Source organism: Dinoponera quadriceps, unplaced genomic scaffold (assembly GCF_001313825.1).
Source record: "Dinoponera quadriceps isolate SergipeBrazil2010 unplaced genomic scaffold, ASM131382v1 scaffold2414, whole genome shotgun sequence".
Taxonomy (NCBI): domain Eukaryota; kingdom Metazoa; phylum Arthropoda; class Insecta; order Hymenoptera; family Formicidae; genus Dinoponera; species Dinoponera quadriceps.
This window is the reverse complement of record NW_014556444.1, coordinates 173,457-192,587: the sequence shown is the minus strand read 5'-3', so window position 1 is coordinate 192,587 and position 19,131 is coordinate 173,457. Positions and strand designations below refer to the sequence as shown.

Sequence of the window (19,131 nt, the reverse complement as noted above, 5' to 3'; positions counted from 1 at the left end):
AAATAATACTTGCATCAATATATATTCAATCAAATCAAGACTAAAAATCTTCTAAGAAGATTATAATATTCTTGCTTATACATATATGAAAATATTTATTTTTGATTTAAGACTAATTTTTTATGTATATTTTTACTGAGGACCGTAGTCTAACGCCTTGTTTATCGAGTTGAGAACGCTGTTACAGATTTCTTTAAAGATATAGATATGTTTCTATACGGATTGTTTAAAACTTTAAATATTATGATATCATTAATAAGACTATTTTCCATGAAAAATAACGAATTTTAAGTTTATCAAGAAACCAGAGGAAACTAAGTGAATAAGTTTAAATTTAGTTGCGCTAACTTAAAAAAATACATGAAGTTTGTCTTTTCCATAATACATATATTTGGTTGACGTAAGTAAAGTAAGAATGTTACATCGTCAACCATAATATGCATATCAAATATTTCGGTAGCAGTGACAAATAAACTTTTCAGTGCGACCCGGCGCGAGATATAATTTTGCGCCGAAATTCTGGACAAAGCTAATATACGTACTGTGTCCTGAAAAAAAATATATAAATATTTATATCGGAACTGATTCGCTCTTCCTACCGTTCCGCTATCTCGCACGCGAGATTGATACGGATAAGAGGGCGCGACCTGTTCGCAATTACATCCGGATAATCTGGTTTATTTCAATCAAGATACGGGCCGCCATTATTTTGTGCCTGTCGAGTCGATCGATAAACCTGCAATTGTAGTCATGAACGGTCGACTACGCAATCGTGCGGTAATCATAAATTTTATCGAGAACGCGATCGCGTAATCCCCTACATCGCGGAATCGCGCTACTTGTTGCACGCCGGACGCACACCCGCGGATTTCCACGTCTTTTTCTAACGTTTCTACGGAGAATGGTCGGTTCTCATTTCCTCGTGCCGCGGAGAGGAGATGAGAAAAACAGGAGGAGGTGGCGCTGATGGTGGAGGAAGAGGTAAGCGTCTTCGCGAACGCGTTAAGCGCACGTTTTGCCTCGTCGATGTCAGCCGGAATATCGGGCAAATGGAGTGGATAAGTCTTTAGGTGGGCTAGCGGGCGTAAGGGCAGCACGCTGGGGATGAGTTTAGATGTTCCTCCTAGATAAGACGGGAATCGTGCTCGACGGTATATGGGATTTCCGAGCCGGGGTAGATCGCCGATATAGATAGCGGCGTAATCGGCCCGACATAATTTCAGGCTGGATGCGGGAGGAATCCGAATGTGAGGATATATCGTAGGGTATACCGTAGGAACGCGTGCGATATTTCCTGACGACCGAAAGACGCGTTACCGCCGTCGATTTATATTCCGCTTGAAGCATCGCGGCGGCGATGGTGCTTCTCCCCCGCCTCCGGGAGAATGACAGATTTGATGAAGAAATTTCCGCGCGAAGTTAACTGTCGCGGCCGGATGAACGCGGAATCGCTGATTCGCGAGCGTCTCACGCGAGCGTCTTCCGCGAGAACGTCCTTCCGAGGAATCAAGCGAGCGAATCTTATCGATTGCAGGAACGGACACATGCTGACGCATCGGAACAAGAAGCCGTATGAGTGCAAGGCTGAAGGATGCGGCAAGTCTTATTGCGACGCGAGGAGCCTGAGGAGGCACACGGAGAACCATCATGCCGGCAGCAAAGTCAACGAGAGCGTCAGTCCCAGCAGCCCCACAACCGGGCCTCATACACCTAACACCCCCGGAAGTAATCCCAGCACACCGAGCACGCCCGGTGCTACCTCCACGACGAATGGTCACGCGGCCTTGAAGCAACTACTCGCCACTGAAGCGCAGCAACAAAAGGTGAGTCTTTTCGTCGTTTTCCTGAAGTCGTTTCATTCGACTGTGCATCGACAGAAAATTGTAGTTAGCTTCGGCGCCAAACATATCCTTTAACCACAAAAATAATCAGGGGAACCATTTTTCTAATAAGTGTTACTATAATCAGCTTGATAATTATCTTATATAGATGTTGCTATTACTATAAAATATGCCTAGCACCGAAACCAACTATAATTTTCTATCAGTGTGTGTTTCCTTGACTCTCAAATTTAGAATCGAGAAGAATGTCGTTACCGATCATTTTCGGACCGCAATTTTATAAGTCGTTGGAAGAACACGAGAAGCGCTCGTCGCAACTTGAAAGTGGAAGCTTGATTCATACTTGATTCATACTTTCGAATAGGATTTCTCGCTTTCTGGTGACGTACTGAAATCTCTGATATTTACCGAAATGAAAAATCAAGATTTCCGACTTCGTTCGAGATATGATCGCGGTTACTTAAGCATGTAATTCGTAATTACAATTGTATTTGAGTATATCATTAAGCTAACGAGCTTAATTGATTTGTGTCGCCCGACACGAGACGGAGGGTTTGACCCTCGCGTCCTTATTGTTCCTGCCGATCCAACGGCTCAACATGCCGCGCTGTATATTTCACGATTGAATTTTCTCGAAATTGGTCTGGAATTGCCGCGGCCGAGATGGGTTTAAGGGCTTACAGAACGGACCTTTCAAAGAGTTGGTCAGCGCGGGACGCGAGGTCCGAAAGACGTAAGAGGATTAGACGGCTTTTTCGCGATTGCCGGGTATGTCGCGCGACCCGTAACTAAAACGCCATTAATTTCTGTATCGCCTTTATCATTCAATTTGTCGACTCTCCGATCTTCTTAGCCGGATTTGCTTCGTTTCTATCGAGCTCTCATACAACGATACGTAATAAAAAAAAAAACGCGTTTCTAATAGATAGAAAGAGAAGAGAAGGAAGAGAGAGAGAGAGAGGGAGAGAGGGAGGAGGTGAAAGAGAAACAGAGAGGGACTTCAAAATGAAATCTCCGAAATGAAGATGATAATTCCCACTCGCGAAGATCGTTAATTAGAATTTGAGTCTGGGCTGTTGAGCGATATGAAGCGGAAAGTTTCGGTCTTTCGAAAGCACTCCCTCTTCCTTTTATCTCCTCGGTGCCGGTTTAATTTTATAGCTTACTAGCTTTCGGTAACTTTCATTACCCGCAACGGTCCCGTCCACCGAATGTAATGCACGGCGATAACGAACTTCAGATTGCTATCTCGCCGATTACTACAATTATCTCGCACCTTGCGATTAGTTTAACTTCTTTACAACTCGAATGAGCTCAATTTTCGTCGGCCGCAAAGTTGAACAACGTCGTTTCTTTTGAAACTGGTGCAAGCTCGAAGTCACGTTACATCAATGAAGAAAACGATTTTTCGTTAATAAAGTAATTATAATTGCTACAAAGCAGGATCGTATAATATGTCGGAAATTCATCACAGAGTCCAAGTTCGGCGGAATTTGCAGGATTAATGTAGCACCAAAATTTCAACTCGAGTTGTACTGTGAGCTTTTCTCCACCAGTGAATTATATCCTGCAGCACTTGGGATTGTTTGACAGCTGCAATTTTAGCCCAATTGGCCCGGTATTCTGTTCCTCGTTCGCTTTCCGATAGCGTTTCCTGGTTCATGCCGCGTCAGTTCCACAGACGCGGTAAAACGCAGACGCGGCCGTTACGGTATCACGCCCGTAAACGTCACACACGTGTCCGTCGGCGTGGCTTTTAAACGCTACCGAAAGAAAGTCGTTAGTCCCAATTCCAACCGCGACGTGGCCGTCGCAATTAAAGGACGCGAAGCGGAAACCTCGCGCCATCAGGAAAGTCTCTCTCTTGCCCCTTCAGTCCCCCCTTTCATCTCTCCTTTCTTTCTCTTTTTCCCGGCCGTCTTTACCACCTTTCCGCGGATTCGACCGGCACGTAGGTTAGTAGCTCGCTGGCAGGCAGTTTATTGGCTGCGACCCTTGACCACGTAGGGCCGAGGTGGCTGCACCCCGGCGAACCATTGTCGGGCGATAAAAGGGCGCGCGGGAAAACGAACCATCCACGAGGAACGAGGAGCCGGTGAGAGCCTCGAAGGTGAGACTACCCTTCGTCTTCTTCTCTTGCTTGCTCTTTCTTTACCCGCCCCCACCCTCTCCTCGGTAGCACCCTGTCAGAGCCGGTGGAAATTAGTTCTCGGCCGTAGAGCACGGAATTATTGCCGCTTTCAAAGTCGCTCGCCGCGCTTACATCTGAGGAGAGAGAGAGAGAGAGAGAGAGAAGCGCGCGTGTTGTGGAGTACAAGGAGAGAAAGGGGATGAAGAGAACGAGAAAGTGGGGAGAGGGAGAAAGAAGCGCTATGCCGAGATGTATGTAGGTGTGAGCGAATCGTGCGCTTTCGTGTGCCTCCGCTGTGAAGGGTGGATGGGTGGGTAGTTAAACCGAGACTACGAATCTACGATATTGAGTTAGAAGTAAGGCGGGCCGGCCGACTGAAGTGGGGGCTAATAAAATTTGATGACCGGGAACTTCGTAATGAGAATGAGACGCGGAAAGGGGGTGGAATCGAGAGAGGGTGGGAGCGAACGAGTGAGCGAGAGAGAGATAGAAAGAGAGAGGGGGGCGTGATAGAGAGAGCGAGACGGAAGCGGCCGGCTATGAAAACTTCTCAGACCTAGCAAGCCCGCGATTTATGATATTTCATCGGACAGCCGCGGAGTCCGGAGAGTAATCTTTTGTAGTCATTAATTTTCTTTCGCTACGTCGTCGTAAGTTGCAGCCACCTTTGCCGGAAATGGCGCAGCTGCGGATATTTATGAATTTGCTCCCGACGCGTGAAATTTAATCAACGCGCGGATGCCGCGTTAATTACTCACCGTAGCGTTACTGCGTGTTAAATCTGCTTACGAATTCCGTGACGTCAGTCCACGGATCGGCCTGAAATGCCTGTAAACGAACGCACCTCGGGGATCTCGAGCGTCGTGCAAATTTTGATCAGCCGAAAGTAGATTCTCGTGCGATCCTGTGTCGAAGAACACTTCGGATAGAATAAAATCGGTATAGGGTCGTGAAAAGCCAAGGTATATGTTATTATATCACTCTGCAAATTATAGTGAATATTCTTATATAATGACATATAGTTTTGTGTAAGAGGTATTGTAAATACATCGTTCAATTTATTCGTGGCACATAATAATAATAACAACTTGCTTTGGCTCCTTACGGCTCTATATTGATTTTGTTGTTTCTCTCAGAACCTTTCTAACTTTAACTTCGGATAGAAATCATTATTTCAGATAAAGAGTTACTTGTATGATAATTAGCAGTAGTTTGAGCTATTGCCCCTCGATAATCGTGACTTTACGTCACGTTTGGTAGATTTTGTTCGGAAATGCGTTCGATGGAAGCGTGCATCTCAAATTAACTCGCTCCGATCGAGCACAATTCGCAAATGAGACTGGCATCACCGGAGAAAAGCCCAAGAAGCTATCAGTACCTTCATCGGCTCCGAAATTACGCCAGCCACCGTGAGATTGCCCGTGCGAGGAGTCATCTCGCGCACACTTCTTCGCGTCTCTTCGACGGTCTCTCTCTCTCTCTCTCTCTCTCTTTTTTTCTGTCGCTCGCTCCTCGTTCAAGTCTGTAACTTCGCGTACGTGCCGCGTTTGGGATTCCGCCGAGGACCCGCCATAAACTCGTCAGGGCACAATCGCGCGTGCGAAAGTAGAACCACGAAGCGCGAGAAGTAGGAAAATACGAGAGTAGAAAGCGCGCGTCGCGGCCGGGGAACGGAGGGGCGTCGTGCGGACGAGCAGAGAGAGAGAGAGAGAGAGAGAGAGAGAGAGAGATGAGGTTGGTGGGTAAGGGTTTATATACTGGTACGTAGAAAGAGCGGGGCGAGGGGGAGGGAAGAAGTGGCTTTCCGACGCGCGAGCAAGTCCGCGATTTTCCCGTCACGTAGAGATGCGAGCTCGACTAGACGAAGACGACGAAGACGGAGGGAGATGACGACGACGACGACGACGATCAAATTTGTTCGGGAATTCGAAATCGCTGGGACGGAACGATGGGTTGGGAATAAAGTGTATGCGGCACCGAGTGTGTTCGCGTCGCACCCTAGGAATCTTTCACAGTGGGCTCGCCGCTCGCGACGGGCCGGAGGAGGAAGAGTGATTCGACATCAAAAGGTGTCTACCGGTCGTTCAACCGATTTCGGTCCGCGCTTGCGAGAGGACGGGCGTCGTTGGAAATCACGGTTATCGCCCCGGAAAATCACTGTCTTGCGCTCAAAAGTCACGGGTTAAGTCAAAGGGCGCGCTCTCAAACGGCGCGTTTTTCCTGCCAGATGTGGAGACGCCGCATTGTTAGATCTCGTGTTACGTACGGGTATCGTTGGAAAATTGCGAGAGTGCGCGAATGCTCGCGCACTGCATTGTTGCGCTTCATGTCCGTGCGAGAGCGTGCTAAATCGAGCATTCGATATTGACGTTCCGCTCCTTCGAATTTAAAACGACGTAATTTCCGTAACGCTGATGCGTCGAGACGATAAAAATCCTCGCGCGCGCGCACCGATGTCTACATCATTAACCGCGAGCGGCCTCCGTAATATTTTGAAAAATGTCGAGTTAGGTAAAGGGGTTTTGATTTATGTTACTCGGCGAATATGAAAAATGGAATCCGCGCGCGCAACTAGTCTTGCATAACATGACAAAAATGTCGATTCTGTAAATTCATTTTATATCATGTTCTTTTATTTTTTATTCGCCCCTCCAAAGTGAATGTATATGCGCGAAGGCGTTGATCCGTGTATTTGCAGCCAATTACGAGGCACACATCCATCAGCGCGAACGGAATTTCCGATCGTGCAAATATTTGCTCCTCCGTCGAAAATGATGGAATTCGATCTTCGTGATATCATTTTCGCGGATTTCCGAACGGATCCTTGACGAAGCGTAATTACGTCCAAGTGTCGCCGATCTTCCGTGTCGTCCGAAAACGTTTTCCTCGCTTACGCATCACGCGCGCGCGCCCCAGTTGTACAATATATCTAAAGGCCGGAAAAGGATTTTTCGTAACTGCAGTTAATACACATGTCCGTTGCACTCGCCCGATTCGAGGCCGCAGCGATTGCCATTTCGGTAAACCAATCGGAACGCGCTATATTCAAAAGCTATTTTTCCATAATACTCTTTGCGATAAATACTACACAGAATACTACACATTTAACATTCTGCGAATGCTTGAACGGAATATTAATAACATAAAACTCACTCGCATATATTTGGCACACACAAGCGTTCTATGTAAAATATGAAAACCTTTTATATTCATACATGTTTTACGCGTATTAAAACGTTGGCGTTGGCGTAAAGCCCCCTTTTCATCGGAAAATTAATTTCATTGGAAATACTACCACCTTTAGCCTTTATTTATTTCATCAATTTTCTAGAAGTTTCTGCTTTTGACAAACGCGAGATGTTTGAACAAACGTTCGACAGCTCCGATGCTTATCCGTCCTCCGATTCTGCTTTTAGAATCGCTCGCGGTAAGAATTGTGGAATTGTCCTCTCGACAGTGTCGAAAACTGGGTCGAACAACGGAGAGAGAGGAGGAGAAAGAGAAAGAGAGGGGAGGGGGGGGAGGGGAGAGCGGGAGAATAAGAGACCGAATCCCGAAGACTGATTTACGAGCGTCTCTGAATTGATTTATACGACTCCGCACCGCTGCGGTTCTAGCTAATTGCGCGTCGTCCCGGCACAGATATTTCCGGCCGAAAACAATTTTGCCGCTGCGACGATATTCGGCTTTAATTACATTATGGAATTTCATATCTCGCGCGGAGCGTATCCGCGACGCGAATTCCGGACGGTGTGATTCCTCCGCGCTTTCGCGATTGCTGTCATCATCTCGCACACGCGTGTTTGACGTCGCTCTCGGCGTTGAATTGTTGACTCCTCGTCGACGTGGCTCACACGTGACGGAACAAAGTCTTTAAGCCGAAAAATAATTTGAACCCAGCGTGCCGACTCGATCCTCGCTCGATATCAACGTCGACGTGCTCTCGTGGCACGAAGCGCGCAATTGTTGAAATTCCTGAAATTTACTGAAAAGGATTAGCTTTGAAGGCTGGACAGTCTGACTTTGCCGTTATTAAATTCTTGTTTACAGATTGGAAGTAAAACACGCCGTATTCGCGATAATTCAGGTTCCGTCTTGTGTTTCGGGTTCGGCATGTGCTATATCTATATCTTCGTTCGTCCCCTCTTCGCGATAACAGCGATAAAAAAAATTGGCGTTCGTTATGATAAAAATAGACGTATCGCGTTTGCGTCGCGCGTTTGCACCGTCGGCACGGCAATTGCGAGAAACTTGGTGACACACATCGCCTCTTTTTCACCGCTATCTTCCTCGGTCGAATTATCTCGCGTTTAATCGGTCTCGTCGGAAATTTAATTTCGAAACGCGCACGAAGTTTTTAAAATTATTAACCTCTCACACACCGGATATTTCGTTCTGCATGCAATATTTATACACCGCTTTTCCGCTTTTCGAACTTTTCTGGTAGTTTCATTTGGTTAATCGTTCTATCGGAAGGGTTTCCCCTCCGCGCCGCACACGTGTACACACTTTGATATTAATTATTATATAATTACTTTGGGCCGCGAAGCTTTCCAAATATATTCAACATATCATTAATAACGTAAAATTAATTATTCCATTAATTGTCATTGACGTTAGTTCCTGAATAGAAACTATATAATTATCGTCGTTTATTGATATCATTAATTATTATGTACATTAATGTGAACCGATGTTTGAATGTTCGTACAAAAATCGTGATGGGACGAAAAAATCGCGAAGTTTCACGTGCAACTGTAGAATCATCGCGGAGTACAAATCTCCGATATCACGACTATCTTTTTTCTTATTTAAAATAAAACGTAACGTATTGAAATTTATATTGTCGTATAACGTTCGTCTAATTGATAAATTTATCTTCCAGATCCGGAAATCTTTCTCTCTTTCTCTCTCTCTTTCATTCGCAGAGATGCGCCTCCTTTGAGGTATAATTATGCCTCCGCACGTTCAATCGTTTCCGCCGATTAATCTCTCGTAATTCCCGCCCTTCTCGCGCTCCGCCGTCATCGAATTTCCCGCGATTTCCAGACGAAATCGCCCGCCGGTACTTTCTTTGCCCGGACGAATATATCGTGCCGCTTCGCTCGGTGCAATCTTAACAGAATTACGGGCGTAATAGCCCCTACTGCCGTTACTTTGGTGCTCCGGCTGATTTATATCTGGGCTCTTTCACTGAATGAAGTTGGTACAAATGACCGCCATGCGATCGTTTTTATCTCACGACGCCGGCGGTGTTGCGTTCCTTTGAATTCTTTTTAGCCCGTCTCGCACTCAATCCCGCGCGCACTTCCGTCGCCCTGGAAAAAAAAAAAAATATATATATATATATATATTGCAACCGAATAAATATATTATAAACATCGCGTTAGCGCTGATAATATGGCTTTTAATTCCTGAGGTACGCGTTCGCCGGGTAATTTTTCTCCGCTTCCTTTCGCAAGGGGGCCACGGTTGGCTGTCTGTGAAAAATAAACGAGCCCGTGCAACTTGGCGCAACGCCGTTCCGAGCCATTAAACTTGCACGCGGTAGCAAGTTTTTCGAGGCTGCGCATGCACTCTCATGCGCGAGGAAAAGAGAGATCGTTGCACGCTACGGTGATGCACATACACACACATGCACGTATACATACACACAACACACACACACACACACACACATATATATATATATGCTAGAGAAAGAGAGAGAGAAGCACCATGGTGCCCGTAGGGGTTTTCGATATTCCGGCGCGAGTGCCGCGCGGAAAAAGCCTAAGCACTACCGTTATTGATGACCGTCGTGTCGAACGGACCGCGTTGATTTATCGGCCCGGGGGAAAGAAATATTTCTCCGGGGCGCGCCGGAGAGAGAGGCGGAGATAGGCGACGGAGAACCGCAGGTGATACGCCAAGGCGGAAATTTACGATAATATTTGCCGGGGCCGGACGAGCCGCGAAATGAAATTTCCACGGTACCGGGTTACGCTTCGCGGCGAGGCTTTTTCCCAACCGCGAATTTCACGGTAGTTGCGAGTCGAAAGGAATCGTCCTCTTAGGGGTAGCTCGGAGAGAGATAGGGGGAGAGAGAAAGAGAGCAGAACGCGTTGTATCTCTCTGGAAATAAGAAAGAAAAATCGTTTACTTTTCATTCGACTCTCGCGAGATATATTTGAATCTGGTGTAGCGCTGGTGCAGACGTCGCCAAAATATATGATCAAAAATATATTAATGGAAAAGGAGAGAGAGAAGGGGGAGGAGGAGATAGTTTTATTATTCCATGGGATACATTATCCTCTTAGACATATATAAAGCAATTTCAGTTAAAAAACCAATACGGAGCGTGCAGCCAGAAAAAAATGTTGCACCATAACGCAGTTAGAATGTAATAAAGAAAAGTAATAATATCATCATCATCATCAGAATCATATACGAATAATATACTAATAATAAATAATAGCCTTATAGAAAATAAAATCTATAGCAGCAAAGCAGTGGCGAAAAAAAAACACTCAAAAATTATGAGAAATTAATAATTAGTTAATACAGTAAAACCGGGCACACCATATCGACTGCTTTCTGATTTACAGAAAATGAAAAAAATATATAAATATAAATGAAAGAAAATTAAATGAAAGAGAGAGGGGAGGTGAGGAAAAAAGAGAGTGAATCCGCGCGTCGCGATATGTTATTTGCGTGCGCTATTTTACTCCGTTAGTTAGAAGGAACATAAACGATGGATCTAGTTTACTTCAAATCAATCTGATGGATAGATATACCGTATTCCAGCATGCACTATCACGACCTATCTTGCACTATCACAACGTCGGACGATGCGATGTAGACGCGCGGACACAATATCCGTAGCTTACGCGCCGCGCTTCCGGCACGTTGCATCGCGAGCTACGACGTATGTGTGTGTTTGTGTGTATTCTAACGCCGTGAACAACCATTTCCTACGACGTGCGCGTAGCTAGGTGTATTTACCCCGGGCCCTTGATGCAGCCTACGGCGATGGCGACGGTCGGAGAGATCCTCGACGAGAACTTGTTAACCGTCGACGAGCTTAAGCCACTCGAAGGCTTCGCCTTCCAATTTCTCGTTTGTCGTCCTCGTCGGCTACGTCTCCGGCTTCGAACTCATCGTCGTGTCCTGCTCTCGGTTCCTTCAATGCTACGGGCGAAGAAGCCGCGTTTCGATATAGTACCGAGTAATCCTTTGATGCATTTACCGCGAGCGGCACGACGACGAGCCGCGTTCTGGTCGGTGACGTTTAGCTTCCCATAGGCTTCCCATAGGCTTCCCATAGGCTGACTTGTGTCTATAGTCTTCCACTGAATCAAGTGAACAAGATGGCCGTGGTAACGTGTCAAGTAGTAAGAGACACTGCATCTTTCTTCTTTTATTTAGGGACAATTACATCGCGTTAAATTTGGGTATTTCTACGCCTCCCTTTGTCAATTTCGTCACAAAATATTTGCCCCCTTCCAATATTGCCTGACGTGTGGAATTACTCCCCTCTTCCTCGCGCTAACACATAGAATAAAAGATAGTTTATAACCATATTGTGGATAATAATTATCAAATTATATGCTATTATCTTCTTCTAAAATACAAATAATAATTTTTAGACATATAATATCAAATTAATTGCCTTATTTTATAATTTTGATTGGTAAAAGTTGTGTTCTAAAATGAATAAATATTTAAAAATTGACATTTTTATTATTAATGCAAAATCATGTCAAAGCTGAAAAATGTTTACTGAACGTAACCAAATGTGTCACGAATGCAAACAAAATGCATAACCACGCGCATCCATATTTACAAGTTATGCTATCTAATATGACATTCCATGACTTTTACTCCCCCCTCTGCCATTATAGACCGTCACGCATAGATATATTTAAACTGAATGTTGAAAAATGGGAGGTCGAAGTACACGTAAAAAAGGATGCACTCTGTAATTTCTGTCCTGTTCTTTCTCTTTTACGCACATAGATGCTATGCGAGCGAGAAAAAACACAAAGAACATAAAACAAAATGCATCTTTTTTTACGCGCATCTCGACTTCCACCCCTCAAGTAAAGGCAAACGTTCAGTCCAGGCAATCACATCTATGCCGTCACGCAAATTAATTGATTTCCCTCTCCCCCTACCCGCCTTGATCATGGGGTGACGCAATTGTTGAATGGCCCCCTAAATCATTTTGTATATTCGTTTAAACCTTTCATCTTTTCGAAAGGACGGAACTATATTTTCTCACTTTATAGCCAAAATTAACATTTTTATTTGTTACCCAGGACCTTAAGAAATGTGTGGGTCGATTTCAGCGATCAGTTTATGAAGTCGTATATATTTCTGTGTGCGCGACAAACGGATTTGAAAATAACCGTGTTGGCTTTTATTTTGATTCTCGTCGGAGATTTCGCAGCGTACTTACTTAACGCCCCTTTGAAAACGTCTATATTGATCTTCTCTCCCTCCGCGAGGAGACTGTGCCGGGCTTTCGCAGGGACGCCGCCCTTTTATAAATTTACGTCGACCGGCCTGATGACGTGCCACGCTTCAAGTAGACGATAAAAAAGTAGCTGACTTGAGCGTCAAAACTTGGAACGTATATACGCGAGCGTAGTAAAAGTCTGCGTAATGATATATGGGAGTTCGAGTGTCCACCACCCGCCGTGCCGCCGGTGCGCCGATAGAACGTCCCGATGAAAATTGCATCAGCGAACGATAAAATTCTGTATACCGATGCGAGGGGCTTTTGAGTATCCATCACGGCGCCGCCGTCGGTTAGGTAAAAGTATCTCGACGGAAATTGGATCGTCGCCCGACGATAGCTGGGCGATACTCCGTGTCCGACAAAAATTGTCTTTCAGTCGGGAGGCACTTTCCCTTGTTATTCTTCGTTTCACCGCCGAGTAGTTCTTGCTTGTGCCGCGGTAAGCGGCGGGCTTACCGTGCCGCGCGTTCCGTTATCCGTTATCGCGGTAGCCGCGCAAAAATACGGGCCTGCGCGTACGATGTTAATGAATAAACGAAGACCCGCTGCACAAGAAATGCGAGCGACGCGGTATTTATAGAGAAGTGAGACTTTAACGATCCCGCGGAATTGGAATAACGTCCCCGTCGCGATAACGCCCCTCTTTCTCACGGTTGTAGCCATTACGTCGAGAGAGATTTATCATCTTCAATTTCTCTAAATGTGCGTTCTCGGCGCGCGCGCGCGAGACGTTCCGCTGCACGTAGAATATCATTTCCAAAAATGATGGCACGCGCTCCCCGGGACTCTCCAGGAAAATTGAATCATATTTTCTTCAGCTCGCTAAACTTCTGAGTCACGTAGCCTCCCTCGGAGCCTCGAGTTTGGACCTTCTAGCTTTTTCCATCTCGCTTTCGTAGTGGTATGGGTGTTGCGCGATTCGCGAAATGCGTTTGCTGTATAATCGGTAGTCTTAAAAGGTCGAACCGTTCTTGCGAAATTTCAATTTTCTCAACTTTAATATTGCCAGAAAATTCGGTGGACTGTAGAACAAACCTGTGTAAGTCACAGACGTAATAACACGCTACAGACTCGGAATTGCAAAAGCAAGCCTTTACGAGTGTACAAAAACGCTCGGGCAGCAGGAGAAGCAGAGAGGGAGGTACACGTAACATAAATGTAAACATTGGATCTCAGATCGTCGGAGTGTAAACACGCGTCTGAACGTGATAGTCGTTCGGAATCCGCGCTTACCTGTGTTAATCGTTGTATAATTGAGCGATTCCGAATCCATATCTCTAATCGGTTTATAGAGCGATTATGTTTTCGGAAAGACCGTGTCGCGTCAAGTCACGTGTTTCGCGGTATTCGTGACGTGTGTGCAAAATCTCCGTGCAGTTCATGGACAATTACTTGCTTCAGTGCGTAAAATATCTCATTTGCAAGATTCGTGATGTTGTAATTGCTTTGTTGGACTTAATTAAAAAAAAAGATAAATTATATCGTGGTGAACCTATGATTCGTGGATAGCTTAGCAGCATCATCCCAATCACTCTTCTGACCTTTGAGCAACAATAAAGGTACAATTAGTTTGGTTTATTTATTAGAGATTCGAACAAATTTGTTGGAATGTAGCCATATTTCTTTTATCAATAGTAACGAAACAATACATGTTGCCATATGACATTCAGTCATATTTACCGCCGTTATCCACCTTCGTCGTTTTTCAGATAATTACCTGATTCTGCAATGAAAAGAAGAATTAGTTTCAACAGTTATAAATTAGTTATTCACATAATATAACTGAAATTTAGTTACCAGACCTAATTTTTTAACTGTGGAAGCTAATTCTTATGACTATAGTCGTGCACAACTATGATTATAATCATGCATGGGAAAAAATAATAAACTTCCACAGCTAAAAATTAGATCTGGCAACTAAATTTCAGTTGTATCATACGGGTAGTTAAATTTTCAGTTATGAGAGCTAATTCTTCTTTTCCGTGCGCGTATTTTTTTGTGAATCCACAAACAACATTAAGGATAACAAATTTATAGTACATATCACGATATAATAATCACTGAAGTCCCTATTTTTACATGATCTCTAATTTTCATCAGTGATGAATTTACCGATCAAGATTCCGCGTTACGACGACGTCATACAAATATTTTCGCGATTAAAACGGCGCTCATGCACGACGGTATCAATTGTCAAAATTCGACGGCCCGGTGGACAGCAAATTCGAGGATACGCTTTATCCTCCGTTCGTGTCGTTGCGTTGACCATTATATTTTCTTTCCGCAGCGCCGAAGGCATGATCGTGCTCCCCATGTTCGGCCGGGCTTTACACACACGGTCGTGTATTCGTTCTACCTCTGTTAATCATCCGGCGATCTCGGTTATCAGTGCAGCATCATGCTCGTACGTACGTTGATCGCGACGCGCGCAAGTTACAAATCAAAGTCAGCGCGCGGTATGGAGACGAGTTGCGCCGGCGATGTCGAACGATGGAAGGATCCGACGGGAACAGAGACGAAGTATGCACCCGGGGGACGTACATGCACATATGCGCGGCGCGACCCGCGGCGACACGGCGGCGTTCCGTGTTCAAGTGGACTCGGTTGAACGCGTTCATTTGATATACAGCTAATTAGAGATCGAAATCTCGACTCGTCAGAGTGTGCATCTCGCTTTGAAACGAGGCACTCTCGGCGATCCGCTCTCTCGTGTACGTGAGGGTTAATACCTCGGACTCGTGTGTGCATGAGCGAATGCATCGTCGTGTGTCGCGTCGCCAAGTATCGCGACTGTGCGCTAATGAAGGACAGAGAGAGTATTTCGTTCGTGAAATGAAAGATCGCTCGAGCCGCGCGCGTCGCCGCGAGGAATATTTAAATGATATATCCAGAGCCGGGGTTCTCGGCTTTCTGTACCAGGGGCTCCCTTATCGGCAGTCGTCCACCGAGAAAAAAATTTCCAATGCACGAGATCAAAATAGTGCACAGGATTATTGCGAAAATCGGTTAGAGGATGCACGAGTATTATATACAAGTATCCGAAAGTTTTTCGAAGATAAATCGAAAACTATTAAATATAACTGAAATTAGTTTTCACTGAATTGTAATGTCGAGTGTTTTTTGTAACGTGTTTCTAACGGATTTTGTTTATCTATGATAAGTTTAATGTTATATTAATTTTTGTGAAGGTTGATTTTTGAGAGATAATATGGAATAGGTCGGGTAAAGCGGAATACTTCGTTTATCACACAATAAAAGTATTTCTCGTATTTCGATGAATGTTAACGATCGCGCGAATAGTCTATATAGAATATGATTATTATAATATATATATATATATTAATATAATATATAATTACATTTTTATTGTGACTATATTAACGACGTCATCTACACGCTTTTTGGCATCCTGAAAGGAAGAGACAATAGACTATAATATGCAATATTTATAAAAAATGGCAGGCAATATAGACTGTTCCAATACTTGAAACTACCATTTTTATTTTTTTATCGTACACAATGAAAATGTGCATCATATGACCATATTTGCAGAATAAACTAAATTAAAGCTGTGTCCTAGTTTTACATATAACGAAAGGCGCCTAAAAATCTGCGAAATAGATTGACTGTTAAATCGAAGTTTGAAAACTTACCTGAATGAAAGTAGCAAGACACAGAAAATCTAACTTTAAACATATATACACTATATATAATCTCGTACTAGGGTGCCATTATTAGGTTAGATTAGGTGTCCAGTAACTAATAATTCCACTGCTCCGTCCGCAGTAATTGCGATACTTAACAATCTAGAAATCGTGGTATTCCATATTATCCATCCTTCCTCTGTATCGAGATACAGTTATTAAGCATTAAGAAACGAATTTATTAAGTTCGCCGACGCTGAATTTCGATTAGAAGTTGGTTCAAATAAGAAGTTTTAATTAAAGTTCAGGAGCTCCCTTGAAATCTATTCACGGGCCACTTGAGAGTTAAGGAGCTCTGATCTGGATGGCTCCAAAATGGCGACTCGCTGTGATCATGGCTTTTGGCTTTAAATATTAACTCGTATCCACTGAACAATCTCATTTATCGGCGTCCGACTCCGTCAACTGAGACACCGTTTCCGATTCTCGTTCTTGATGACTGTATGCTCGGTTTCCGTGTGCACTGCTATACCGACACGAGAAATCCGATTGAGCGCATCCGATTGATGCACGGTTAATTGGAGATCGGAATCTCGGTTTACACGCGCTGGCCCCGTGGGACGTAGTAACAATTAGCAGGCGAATAAAAGCGTCCTGACGTATCGGGTTCGGAACTGAATTATGAATATTACGGTGAACGTCGTGACGGGCACTTACGGGGCGAGTGTATATTAAAAAGGCGCCGTACATAAAATAGAGTTGAAATTAAAACCCAATCCATGCGGTCACGTGCGCGCTCGCAAGTGCCATTTAAATTGCAAACTGTTAACAAGCTCGCTTGGTCGCTGCTTGTCAATAACCACCACTTCTATCCGTCGAAACGCTCCCATATNGTTTTTTTTTTTTTTTTTTTTTTTCGAAAGAGGATCTCGATCGACGTGCTCGCGCGTTAATAAATAGTTCACTTTACTCCCGTTACACGAGTATAAATGTATTCATGGCTAGCGTAGGAGCGTCCCAAATTAAGTCAAGCTCTTGATAAAAGCATATTCCCGCCGATGACAGTCCCAAATGCATCGCCCAACGATAAGCTTCTTTTATGCACGCGCACACGCATACACACACGCATACACACATGTACGCATTTAGCGGGAAGCAGAATCGGATGATTGTGTTCAGCGTTCACCCTTCAACTTGATATACAGCTAATTGGAGATCTGAATCTCGGAGCGTAGATCGTACCCCGGGGCGCAGGAGAGGAACGCGTAGATGTACAAAACGTTCTGCGGCGTCGTGCGCAGAGCAGCGTTTCTCAATGTTGCGTCGGGTCTGCATCAGAAATCGTTACACGCCGTTTGAATCTTCCACGTGGAGCACACGTGAATAATGCGAAACGGATAAAATACGTGGGGGATCGTATCGCGCGCGTGTCGAAAAAGTATTGACGATCTTAGCGATCGAACCTCGACTGTGTTCGCCGACATGATATTTCCACGCGCGCGTGTTCGCGGCGCAATAGTCGGCCAAGAATAGTGGCTAGCGGTGTATTGTCGTTATCGGTATCGAGTGATTATCGTAGATTCAACGAAAGCCGGTATTGATCGGCGGGTACGCCGAGTTGAGAAACGCTGTGATGTATAGCGCGGCATGCGCTTCTGGATTTGCGTCTACGTGGGAGCGGACACCTGCACTCTCGCGTAAAACACGTCTCCGCGATCCCTTCGACAAAAGACGGGTGGGAGGACGGGGGTGAGGAAATGGAAAGGGTCCGCTCTATCCCGACAAACTATAACTAAACCGCGCCCCGGTGTGTGTACTGCTCTATAAATTATATAATATCACCCGCTGGATGGCCGGACGTGCCATTTCGATGCGCCGCGTCTGAGTAATATATTATATTTCTACTTGTCACTATACGACTACGTTCACACACACACACACACACACATACATATATACGCGTGCTAATGTCCTTCGCGCCACGGCTGGCACATCACTGCTAGCCGTTCTTTTTCTGCGGAATGATCCATAAAGTCTCACGGACCGGAGTAATTTCTCGCCGCGCGATATCCACGTGGATACTTATCGTATTTAAATTAGCGCAGGGAGCCATTCCTCGTCGTTTTATTTGGATCGTCATCCTCCATCATTATAATTGCATCGTCTTTATGCATGTTATATTTAAATCTTCTCCTCAAATATACAAATGACTACTCTTACATATTATATAAATATGAAAAATAGGATTAGAGGTTATATTCGAAGCTTCGAATTCTGGAACCTCCGACACGTTGTATTCGAATAATGAAATTTTGAAGTGTAAAAATTCGAACATTCGGAACTTCGTCGAATAGTACTATTCCTAATACCTAATAATGATAGAATCCCTAATATCTAATAATGGTAGAAATTTCATGCATTTTTTAGCAGTTATTGGACAATTTATTAATTTCTGTCTAATAACTGAGAAGTAAAACTATTTCGAATTCCAATCAAGATGTAACGCTTTTCCCGTAGTTATTGCGTATAAAAGATGCGCAAAATCTGAACCTATTTACTGAACTAGAGCAATTAATGGACAAAAATGATTCATTTGATTAGTAAGTAAGCTTGCTTCTCATGAAATGGACAGTTTTAAAAAATACCTCTCAATAAAACTCGATTAAGTTCTTGTCCATTTCTTATACGCAATATTGTTACAATTAATGAGAATGCATTAACTAAATGGATGTCTAGAAAAACTGCATACATTTCTACCAGAGTACAAAGTACTGTTATACATATATAAATATGAAGAGATGACTATCCGGAGACAAGCGGAAAGTCAAAGAGTAAGAAGCTCGCGATTGCGGGGAAATCGATCGTCCCTGAAATTGATCCCGCCCTCGTGTCTCTCGTATTTTTCATCTTCCGGGACGAAATTGCATCGAGCCACATGCGAGCGCGAGAGAGCGCGGGGGCGGATCCGACCCCATCATACATGTTCGGCGTGTTCGCCGACCGAGAACTTTC

General features: G+C 44.4%; 1 pseudogene; it reads left to right on the top strand.

Annotated features, from left to right (window-relative positions):
- The window catches only part of LOC106747407, a 256,552-nt pseudogene that overhangs the window by 222,389 nt on the left and 15,032 nt on the right, over nt 1-19,131 (top strand).